This window comes from Megachile rotundata, chromosome 3 (assembly GCF_050947335.1).
Source record: "Megachile rotundata isolate GNS110a chromosome 3, iyMegRotu1, whole genome shotgun sequence".
In the NCBI taxonomy this organism is placed as follows: domain Eukaryota; kingdom Metazoa; phylum Arthropoda; class Insecta; order Hymenoptera; family Megachilidae; genus Megachile; species Megachile rotundata.
Genome location: NC_134985.1, coordinates 17,461,256 through 17,474,087, shown reverse-complemented (window position 1 = coordinate 17,474,087; position 12,832 = coordinate 17,461,256). Strand labels below are relative to the sequence as shown.

The window sequence follows — 12,832 nt, the reverse complement described above, 5'->3', positions numbered from 1 at the left end:
CAATGATGTACAATATCTATGCAAGTGTCATTTTGCATTAATTTTAATCAGGTTAGACTTTGTATGTTATAAAATCAGTCATTGTTTGCGATGACTGACCACCAGCCATTTTATACAAATTTTTTATGAAATGTTCGTATACATAATATAAGTGTTATTTTGTATTAAGTTTAATCAGGTTGTGTTAGAATTTGTATGTTATAAAATCAGTCATTGTTTGCGATGACCGACCACCAGCCATTTTATACAAATTTTTTATGAAATGTTCGTATACATAATATAAGTGTTATTTTGTATTAAGTTTAATCAGGTTGTGTTAGACTTTGTATGTTATAAAATCAGTCATTGTTTGCGATGACCGACCACCAGCCATTTTATACAAATTTTTTATGAAATGTTCGTATACATAATATAAGTGTTATTTTGTATTAAGTTTAATCAGGTTGTGTTAGACTTTGTATGTTATAAAATCAGTCATCAACTGACTGATTATTTATAGACTGACTATCAATCAGTTTATACAAATTATTGATGTATGTTCATATAATCATTATTTTAATCCTACAGCTACAAATTGAAGCTGCCGTATATGACACGTGGATGCTGATTTGTATTAGTTCTATGAGATTAGACATTTCTATATTACTTTCATTTAGTTACTTTTAAAGTAACATGCCACTTGATGTATCGTAACTGACCTCTCCTAAAAATCTGAACAAAGTCAGAAAATAATTATCCGTTGATAGAGGTTCGGAAAAAAATCCATACAGTAGGATGGTTAAAGTTTCTTGTTGACGGTGAACATTCGGGGCAGAAAAGTATTAACGCACGAACCAGTGAGTAAACGCGGAATCATTAAACGGAAAGAAGGCACTCGAGTGCATGTAGAGCGCATAATTAACCCATATGCGTTCCGATGAAAAAATTGCACAGCTTTCCGCGGGAATTTTTCCATTTGCTTGATTGAAACGCCACTGAACGATCCAGTTGTCTAATTACCGTCCTGTTCTTCGAAATCCCTCGCGGGGTGTTTTTTTTTTTTAGTAATTTCCGGTTACACTCCTGAACCGGCGAAGCTTCCGCTTTTGAGGAGCGAAACAGTGGAACGAAAAATATTCCGACTACTTCTCTTTCTCGCTTTTTTCCAGCGACGCGAAGGTGCGACAGAACTCGCGTTCCGTGCTGTCACAACAATTAAACGAAGCACACGGGGGCACGAACGAATTTTCTTGACGCGAGAAACGGCACACGTGTTTCTCGTATCCTTTTATCTCGTTCGTTATTCAAATAATTCACACACCGTGTAAAGAGACTCGCGTGGCACGAAATTAGTTTTCCCGGCTTAATTGATAAACTTAAAATTTCATCGGGGTCGAGAACTTTGTGCGATCCCAGAAGATTCTCTTTACCAGTTAACACCGTGCATATGAACTGTCTCTTTTTTAAAATTCATAACTAGTTTTTTAAATAACTGGAAGTACTAAATATGGTCGAGTTGATGAGTTAAATTTTTACCACAATTATTTTGGAGTAATCAGAAGCCTTGTATGAATATAATTTACTTTAAAGAAATTAAAATGTAGGCAGAGAATGCTATTATTAAGGAAAAACACGAACCAATTAGAGCGCGAGGATTATTACGCGTTGGACTACCACGCGTCGAATATCCACGCGTTGGATTACTACGCGTTGGATATCCACATGCTGGATAACTACGCGTTAGATTACCACGCATTAGATTCCTACGCTTAGAATTACCACGCGCTGCATTGTTACGCGTTGGATTACTACGCGTAGAATATGCACGCGCTAGATTACTACGCGTTGGATATCCACACGCTGTATTAGTACGCGTTGGATCACTACGCATTGGGTTACTACGCGTAGGATTACCACGCGTTGCATTACCACACGTTGCATTACTACGCGTTAGATTACTACGCATTAGATTCCTACTCTTAGAATTACCACGCGCTGCATTATTACGCGTTGGACTACTACGCGTAGAATATGCATGTGCTAGATTACTACGCGTTGGATATCCACACGCTGTATTAGTACGCGTTGGATTACTACGCATTGGATTACTACGCGTAGGATTACCACGCGTTGCATTACCACACGTTGCATTACTACGCGTTAGATTACCACGCATTAGATTCCTACTCTTAGAATTACCACGCGCTGCATTATTACGCGTTGGATTACTACGCGTAGAATAAGCACGCGCTAGATTACTACGCGTTGGATATCCACACGCTGTATTAGTACGCGTTGGATCACTACGCATTGGATTACTACGCGTAGGATTACCATGCGTTGCATTACCACACGTTGCATTACTACGCGTTGGATTACCACGCGTTGGATAACTACGCGTTATCCGAAGCTGCCGTTCTCGCGTCTGCGCACGCGTAATCCTCGCGCGCTGATTGATCCGTGTTTTTCCTTAATAATTCAGAAACGAAGCTTCAAATCCCATTTTTGCAAAGGGTCATCTTATTCAGAATCGCGTCAGCTACTCTCCATTTGATCTATACAAATTGTGAGACACCCTGTATATCTACATGCACAACTATATCTATATCAAATTACTGGTAAATTAAAATTCTAAAAAAAAATGAATTAAAATCCTATTTAAAAGACTACCAAAACCTTCGCTACGTAACAAAAAGGGAGAGATCCACTTGTAAAAGGGTAGGATCCGTATTCCATACATTCCCCGCAGGATCATTTGGTAGAAAACAAAGCTGTCGTCCCGTTTGATATCGGCTTTTACATGGCATGGCGCACGTCGTGCTTCTTTTCTGTCGCTTCTGACAAACCGCCTACCGGTTTGCCGTTGCATCCCCTATGAAATCCGATATTAAACATTCTTGCCGCGACCCCATGGCGGGGGGTTAGCTGTGAAAAGAGGTTTTGTTTCGCGAAGGCCATGGCGTCAGGTGGTATATTGCAGCTCGTTCCGCGGAGCAACGCTGGCCAGGGCTACCTTGCTGGCAATTTAACGAAAATGAGTTTCGATGCAAACAACGGTGGTTGCAGGTGTTGCTGACGAGAAACCGTCCGAAGAACGAGTTCTCCCTTCGACACTTTGCAGTTCCGTGGACCGGTAAATGTAATTCTGCGGTGAAAGCGCATAGATGTGCGTTCCTTTGAACACCGTCGATATTTCAGTATGGGTAGTGTTTAATAGTCGTTGACGATGTTTGGGTGCTTTTGGAGGTGGATGGTATGAATTTGAGGAGGGGAGGTAGGGTAAGAATGGGTAAGGTTGTGATGGGTGGTGTGGTAGTTAGGTAGTATGGTAGCCTTTTTTGGAGGAAGAATGCAGGGAAGGGTTTCTTGGTTTCTAACCGGGGAATTGGGAAATTGAAAATTATGATCTTAGTAATTTGGGAAATTGGGAGATTGGAAATTCGGACCCAGGGAATTAGGGAAATTAGGAAATGGGGATCCTCGGAATTTGGGAAAATTGAAAATTGGGTGCTTGGAAAATTGGGTGCTAGGGAAATTGGAAGACTGGGAAATTGGGTTCTTGGAAAATTGGGTGCTTGGGAAATTGGGTGCTTGGGAAGTTGGGTGATTGGAAAATTGGGTGCTTGGGAAATTGGGTGCTTGGGTAATTGAGTGCTTGAGAAATTGGGTGCTTGAGAAATTGGAAGATTGGGAAATTGGATGCTTGGGAAATTGGGTGCTTGGGAAATTGGGTGCTTGGAAAATTAGGTGCTTGGGAAATTGGAAGATTGGGAAATTGGGTGCTTGGAAAATTGAGTGCTTGGGAAATTGGGTGCTTGAGAAATTGGGTGCTTGGAAAATAGGGTGCTTGGGTAATTTGGTGTTTGGCAAATTGGAAAATTGAAAAACTGGGAAAATTGAACATTGAATAAACCTATTCTCTTCAACCCCCAAACTGCAAATTCACCAAAAACCAAAGCATTTCCTCAAAACCTTATCACAAAACCCAAGAAGATGAAACCTCATTCCGTACAATAAGTCCAACCTCGAAGACAATCACGAACCGCCAAAAAGAAGCACGATCGAAGAATAATTATAGGTCTCGCCAAGGTGTCGCGGTGGATCAATGATTGGTTGCTACTCGAATCACTCTATTCACGATCTCAAGGACAATTTATCGTTTGCCGATGACAGGGTGATTAAAAAACGAATTTCCAGGCACTCCACTTCGGAAGAAGCAATTTATGGGAAATGTGATTCTGTCACGATGGTAGATTCTATGTCGATTGATACTTTGCGCCGGGAGAAGGGGGTGGTGGAGGGTGGATATAAATTAAAAAGCCTCGTACAACAACAGCGTGCGAAACAACGTGTTTAAACGCTGTTCCCGTTTCTGGGCAACAATTAAATTCTTGTCACGGTAACGCGCGCGTGCAAAGGACTTCGAGTGTCATAATCGACATTGAGTTTCCAATTAAATTCTTTATACGCGAGCGCTCGTTACACGAAATCGCTTCAGATTTGCTCTGTGATTGATCGGACGGCATCTTACGATGCGAAACGATACGAGACGTGCTCGTAGTTGGGGAACGTTTATTCACGATGGGAAATTGAGAATCGTCTTCTAACTTTTTTTTTATTATTATTAATTGATAATAGTTGTTTTAGTATGGGTTAGATAACCCATTTTTTAGTGAATTAGAAATTGGGGATTTAGGAATTTGGGGATTTAGGAGTTTGGGAAATTAGAAATTGGGGAATTAGGAATTCGGGAAATTAGAGAGTAGGAAATTAGAAATTGGGGATTTGGGAAATTGGGGATTTAGAAATATGGGAAATTGGAAATCGGGGAATTAGGAATTTAGGAAATTAGAGAGTGGGAAATTAGAAATTGGGGATTTAGGAGTATGGGAAATTAGAAATTGGGGAATTAGTAATTAGGGAAATTAGAGAGTGGGAAATGAGAAATTGGGAATTTAGAAATTGGGGATTTAGGAATATGGGAAATTGGAAATTGGGGAATTAGGAATTCGGGAAATTAGAGAGTGGGAAACTAGAAATTGGGAATTTAGGAAATTGGGGATTTAGGAAATTGGGGATTTAGGAATATGGGAAATTGGAAATAGGGGAATTAGGAATTCGGGAAATTAGTAATTGGGAATTTAGAAATTGGGGATTTAGGAATATGGGAAATTAGAAATTGGGGAATTAGGAATTCGGGAAATTAGAGAGTGGGAAACTAGAAATTGGGAATTTAGAAATTGGGGATTTAGGAAATTGGGGATTTAGGAATATGGGAAATTGGAAATTGGGGAATTAGGAATTCGGGAAATTAGAGAGTGGGAAACTAGAAATTGGGGATTTAGGAATATGGGAAATTAGAAATTGGGGAATTAGGAATTCGGGAAATTAGAGAGTGGGAAACTAGAAATTGGGAATTTAGAAATTGGGGATTTAGGAATATGGGAAATTAGAAATTGGGGAATTAGGAATTCGGGAAATTAGAGAGTGGGAAACTAGAAATTGGGAATTTAGAAATTGGGGATTTAGGAAATTGGGGATTTAGGAATATGGGAAATTGGAAATTGGGGAATTAGGAATTCGGGAAATTAGAGAGTGGGAAACTAGAAATTGGGGATTTAGGAATATGGGAAATTAGAAATTGGGGAATTAGGAATTCGGGAAATTAGAGAGTGGGAAACTAGAAATTGGGAATTTAGAAATTGGGGATTTAGGAATATGGGAAATTAGAAATTGGGGAATTAGTAATTCGGGAAATTAGAAATAAGGGATTTAGGAATACCGGAAATTAGGAGTCAGGGATTTAGGAATACGGGAAATTAGAAATCGGTGAATTAGGAATTCGGGAAATTAGAAAGTCAAAAATTAGAAATTGGGAATTGAGAAATTCGGGAAATTAGAAATTGGGGATTTAACAATATGGGAAATTAGGAATTCGGGAAATTAGAAATTGGGAATCAAAGAATTTAAAAAATCGGAGGTTGCATATTGCACTAAACTTTTAATATTAAACTACCTAATAACATTTTAAACTACTACAATAATTTTATAAATTACAAAGTTACACGATATCGAAATTCCCAAATAAAATAATAACAAAAATGATTAAAATCATAGTAAAGTATTAAGAGATCTCCAAATCATCCGATTCTCAACGCTGTCCGGCCAGTCAAAAAGCAGGTGGAACACTATGAGCAACTGGAAGTTGCGACTCCATTTCCATTTTACAAGCGGTAAATCAAAGGGCTTTTAAAATTATCCTGTCTCTTTTTCTTCTTCTGTATACGACGCTCGCCAGCGTCTCGAGATCAAGGAGCGCATTAGTTGCATTTGACGTGGAGCGTCAGCTGCATGTGCAGCAAGCGCACGTGCAACGATCTTTGCGATTCACGTTGTCCTTGTCGGTGACTGCAACAAGAGGCCAGGGAAAGAGGAGGAAAAAAAAGGGGGGAAGAAAGAAGGATACAAGAGAGCTAGCGAGGAAACCGCGGCACGAAAGAAACGAGCCTCCTCGGCGAACTCCTTTTCCGCTCGCGCTTTCATTGATTTTATTTTCATTCTTGCCCTCGAAGAAAGGCATTCCCGTTGCATCTCTCGCTGCACGATGATTTATACGCGGAAGATCCACCTACGTAAGTTATGGCCCACCCTTGTCGCAATCGCGCGCCATCCTGATCCGATCGTAAATCTGACTACTATGGCCGACTCTGTTATTGTTTTGATGGCGAAATAATCGCGCTATAATTAAACGGGATCGCTGGTTAGGAAAATATTTTGTCGACTGCAATAACGAGACTATGTTAAGACTTCAAGGTTGGAAATTTGAGATATGTAGAAATTTCAGGGAAGTTGGGACATTGGGATTAAAGGAAATTTGGTTGTGGAAACAATGAAATTGGTGCTTGGAAAATTGGAAGATTGAGAAATTGGAAAATATGGAATTTTAAGGAAGTTAGAAAATAGAGAAATTGGGGTTAAACGAAATTAACACGTAGGAAATGAGAAAATTGAAAATTGGTGCTTGAGAAATTGGGAAAATTCAAAACTAGGTGCTTGGGAAATTTGGAAAATCAAAAATTGGATGCTTGGTAAATTGGGAAAATTGTAAATTGGGTGCTTGGGAAATTGGGAAAATTGAAAATTGGGTGCTTGGGAAATTGGGAAAATCGAAAATTGGATGCTTGGTAAATTGGGAAAATTCTAAATTGGGTGCTTGTGAAATTGGGAAAATTGAAAAGTGGGTGCTTGTGAAATTGGGAAAATTGAAAATTGTATGCTTGGGAAATTGGGAAAATCGAAAATTGGATGCATGGTAAATTGGGAAAATTGAAAATTGGGTGCTTGGGAAATTGGGAAAATTGAAAAGTGGGTGCTTGTGAAATTGGGAAAATTGAAAATTGGGTGCTTGGGAAATTAGGAAAATCGAAAATTGGATGCTTGGTAAATTGGGAAAATTGAAAATTGGGGGCTTGGAAAATTAGGGAAATTGAAAAGTGGGTGCTTGTGAAATTGGAAAAATTGAAAAGTGGCTGCTTGTGAAATTGGGAAATTGGAAAACTGGGTGCTTGGTAAATTAGTAACTTGAGAAATTGGGAAATTGGAAAATTGGGAAATTGGGAAATTGGAAAATTGAATTTTCTTGTAAATTTCATTCAGAGCTACAAACATTGCGCACACAGAAAGTCCACAGAAATTCTTTTCTGTAAGATACATTCGTATCATATCAAAGTGCTTCATGAAGTATAAAAATGCGTGTCGCTTGGAGACTGTCACGTGAACTTCCACATACATATTCTGTAAATACTATGTACTTAAAAAATAATACTTGAACTAGTAAAAAAGCTTCTACAATAAGATAACCGAAAACTTGACTTAACTTAAAAAAAGCGATAAAATCAGCGATATCAAAAGGTGCCCCCAAAAATGTTGCAATTTAAAAAATGAAGTAAAATTTTAATTTAAAAGACCCACCGAGAGTGTAAACTGTTGCTCGATCAATTTGTCGGTACAATGGAGTATTAAATTTTGAAGTAAGTAAAAAGAGCAATATCCTATACGGTTCATATTTTACGTGAATCGTGTAACGAAGTTCTCGGTTTGGCGAACGGGTTGACTGGACGATTAATATCGTCCCCTGTTTGTAAGGTTTTTCATTGGATCCACGCGAGTTAATCCCGGCAAGCGGGTCCCAGAGGTATGCCGGTAATGGAATTATTAACGAGATAAGTTTAGGGAAAATTTTTCGCAAGTCGCCTCGTTCCTCTTTGTCAATTAATAATCGAGCATCCGCGAGCGAAAGAGGAGTCTTAAGGGTAGAAGCCGGAGGCGGTTTCCGGCGGCCGATAACGCGGAAGCAGCGAGCTGCAGCGCTGTCTGACGCGAGGTAAATGCTCGCGATATATCAACGCCGGGACACGATATTTTGAATATTTAAAGAACAGAATGGGGTGAGCGATCCTCGACGGTGAATCATTTTTACAACAGCCACGCCGGGGAAGAAAGTGTATGGGCCCCCATACACCTGGCAAGACGATCCATGACCCAGCTACTCGTATTTCCTTGTCCAATTACCTGCGCCTTTCGAACTCGAGAACTGGAACTACCAGGATGAAATCTTCGGGCGATGGTATTTTAGAGGGAGGATTGCTTCGAGGTGGAGATATTCAGGAGAGAAATTTTGGAATTTGGAGTTTTAGGAACTTGGGGTTTGGCGATTTGAGGATTTGGGGATTTATGGATTTGGGCATTTGGGGATTTGGGGATTTGAGGATTTGGGGATTTAGGGATTTGGGGATTTGGGAATTTGGGAATTTGGGAACTTGGGAGTTTGGGAATTTGGGAATTTGGGAATTTGGGAATTTGGGAATTTGGGAACTTGGGGATTTGGGAATATAGGAATTTGGCGATTTGGAAATTTGGGGATTTAGGGTTTTGGAATTTAGGGATTTCAAAGTGGAATTTAGCAATTTAGAGATTTAGGGATTTGGGGTTTTGGGGTTTTAGAAATTGGGTAATTTTGGAATTTAGGGATTTAGGGGTTTGGGAACTTAGGGATTTAGGGATTTGGAGATTTGGGGATTTGGAAATTGGATATTTAGGAATTTTGGGATGTAGAAACTTGGGATTTAGGAATTCGGGAAATTAGGTATCGGGGATTTAGGAATACCGGAAATTAGGAGTCGGGAATTTAGGAATTCGGGAAATTAAAAATTGGGAATTTAGGATTTTGGGAAATTAGAAGTTGGGGATTTAGGAATTCGGGAAATTAGGAATAAGGGATTTAGGAATTCTGGAAATTAGGAATTGGGGAATTAGGAATTCGGGAAATTAGAGAGTGGGAAACTAGAAATTGGGAATTTAGAAATTGGGAATTCAGGAATATGGGAAATTGAAAATCGGGGAATTAGGAATTCAGGAAATTAGAGAGTGGGAAACTAGAAATTGGGAATTTAGAAATTGGGGATTTAGGAAATTGGGAATTTAGGAATATGGAAAATTAGAAATTGGGGAATTAGGAATTCGGGAAATTAGAGAATGGGAAATTAGAAATTGGGGATTTAGGAATATGGGAAATTAGAAATTGGGGAATTAGGAATTCGGGAAATTAGAGAGTGGGAAATTAGAAATTAGGAATTTAGAAATGGGGAAATTACAAATTGCGAATTTAATAATTTAAAAAACTATCAACTGTATATTTGGGAATTCGAAGATGTAGAAATTTGAAAATTTAGAGATCTAGAAATTGAGGAATCTGAAACAGTGGAATAGGAATTTATAAAATTTCAAAGTTCACAAATTTAAAAAATTATAAAATTTGAAGATATGCAATAGAAATTTGAGAATTTGGAAATTTGGAAATGTGGAAATTCGAAAATTTGAGAATTTGAAAACTTGAGAATTTAGAAATTCGAGAATTTGAAAACTTGAAAAATTTGAAACTTTAGAATTGAAAAAATTTCAAATTTGAGACCTTGAAAAATAACTCTCTGCCACCGAACTTCACATTTCTTTGTTTAATAACATCTTCGAAAGAGCACTCTAGCGGAATCCTCGCAGTACAACATTGCCGAAAGAGGGAAGAAAGGTGGGAGAATCGAAGCGAGTGCATCCATTATAGTACTTCGACTGTTTCTTCTTGGAACGATTGTCTTCAAAGAAGTTGCGAAGAAATAAACGGGCAGACGCTGTCGATAAACTTTTTAACGAATCCTTTTTGTCATCCTTGTGACGTAACAAAAGGGTGCACGAAAGGCTACAAACACTCCATTGACATGTTTCTTAAAGGTTGCCACTTCTGTTCAACTCCTTCACTTTTCTATTTATTTATACTTCGAACTACGTTTAGGAGTGCTGAGGTGGTTGTAACTTTTATTGGTTACGTGCTTATTTTATTTTTATATTTTTTGTTAATTTAGGTTTTTTAGGTTAGGTTAGGTTTTAGTATAGGTAACATATTTTATTATTTTTGTAAGAAGTTTCATTATTTTCTTCTTTTATATGTTTTAATGTATATTTTTATTTTTATTTACGACCTTTCAGTCCATTTGGGACAAATAGGGGTGATTTTCTTCCTTTTATGCATTTTAAAATATATTTTTACTCTTTTTTTATTTACAACCCTTGAGTCTATTTGGAACCCATAGGGGTGATTTTTTTTTGGATGCATTTTTAAGTATATATTTATTTTTTCTTATTTACAACCCTCCAGTCTAATTGACACCTATAGGGATGATTTTTAAATGTATTCTCTATAATTCTAGTAACTTGTCTTTCTCATAAATAAATTCTATTCCATAAAACAACTCGAATCATTAAAAAGAAATACAACGACTATAAAAAATGAAGTTTAATACATTCTAAATAATTTCCCTCAAGTGTATGCAATAAAAGTGAAAATGTCAATGAAAACACAGGAACAACAACATTAAGTAAAGAAGAAAATAGTAGTAGTGATTGTATACACGAAAGTGAAGCATCAGATTAATGCTGAAGCAGTTTCCATGGGCACCCTTTGAAGGAGTACGCGAAAGGGTGAAACGTGATTATGGAGGGTCTCCCCATGGCGTTCCTTTCCTGTATCATTTATTTCTGTCCGAAAACCTTAATAACGACTAATCCTTCATTACTTCCTACAAAAGACAGATGATCATGCTTTACAGCGTTTCCTTCGTTCTACCAATTACAGACATTCCTCAACTTTTGATTATGCAGGGGATATTCAAACGTGGATACAGGGAGCTTAGGGGCTTTTGGAACTCTTTAGAATTCTTCAAATTTTGAATTTTGGGGGATTTGGGAATTTTGGGATTGGGGAACTTTTTTGTTTTGGGATTTTTGGATTTTGGGAAATAAAGAATTTTGGGAATTTGGGAGTTTGGGAGTTTGGGAATTTGGGGATTTTGGGAAATAAAGCATTTTGGGAATTTTGGGATTTGGGGATTTTGGGAATTTTGGGAAATAAAGAATTTTTGGAATTTGGGAGTTTGGGAATTTGGGGATTTTGGGAAATAAAGAATTTTGGGAATTTGGGAGTTTGGGAATTTTGGGATTTGGAGATTTTGGAAATTTTGGGAAATAAAGCATTTTGGGAATTTTGGGATTTGGGGATTTTGGGAATTTTGGGAAATAAAGAATTTTTGGAATTTGGGAGTTTGGGAATTTGGGGATTTTGGGAAATAAAGAATTTTGGGAATTTGGGAGTTTGGGAATTTTGGGATTTGGAGATTTTGGAAATTTTGGGAAATAAAGAATTTTGGGAATTTGGGAGTTTGGGAATTTTGGGAATTTTGGGATTTGGGGATTTTGGGAATTTTGGGAAATAAAGAATTTTTGGAATTTGGGAGTTTGGGAGTTTGGGAATTTGGGGATTTTGGGAAATAAAGAATTTTGGGAATTTGGGAATTTTGGGATTTGGAGATTTTGGAAATTTTGGGAAATAAAGAATTTTGGGAATTTGGGAGTTTGGGAATTTTGGGATTTGGGGATTTTGGGAATTTGGGAATTTGGGGATTTTGGGAAATAAAGAATTTTGGGAATTTGGGAGTTTGGGAATTTGGGGTTTGGGGATTTTGGGGATTTTGAGAAATAAAGAATTTTGGGAATTTGGGAGTTTGGGAATTTTGGGAAATAAAGAATTTTTGGAATTTGGGAGTTTGGGAGTTTGGGAATTTGGGGATTTTGGGAAATAAAGAATTTTGGGAATTTGGGGATTTGGGAATTTAGAAATTTGGAGAGTTGAGAATATGGGAATTTGGGAATTTGGAGACTTGAGAGTTTGGGGATCTAGGGAATCGGAGACCTGAGAATTTGGGGATTTAAGGATTTGGGAACTTGAAAATTTGGGAATTTAGTAATTTGGACACTTGAGAGTGTGGGGATTTAGGGATTTGGAGACTTGAAAATTTGGGAATTTAGGAATTTGGAGACTTGAGAATTTGGGAATTTGGAAATTTTGAAACTTACGGATTGCAGAACTTCAGGATTTCTAAACTTTGAGAATTTTGTAAATTTAGAATTTCAGCATTTGACAATTTGGGAATGTGGAGATTTAGGAATTTGGAGACTCGAGAATTTGGGGATAAAAATAGTAAAACTTACAACTTTTAGAACTCTGAGAACTAGATAACTAAGAAACCCTGCAATTTCGTAACCTCCAATACATTCGTTCCTTCCGATATTGCTCGAGCGTTCTAAATACAAGGCATCGATTCAAATATCGTGCATTCCGTTTTCAGCCACCGTTTCCGCTTTTTCCACCAGCTATTTACTCGACGGGAAAATTGTCTGTTGCACAGTTCCATGTACATCCTTTGAGATGGAAAAACAAGTGGATGGCGAAACGCAGGCTGGAAGA

General features: G+C 37.9%; 1 protein-coding gene across 4 annotated transcripts in view; it reads right to left on the bottom strand.

The window, feature by feature from the left end:
* LOC100882367 (discoidin domain-containing receptor 2) overlaps positions 1–12,832 on the bottom strand; it is a 275,352-nt gene that overhangs the window by 47,812 nt on the left and 214,708 nt on the right. The window lies entirely within an intron of this gene.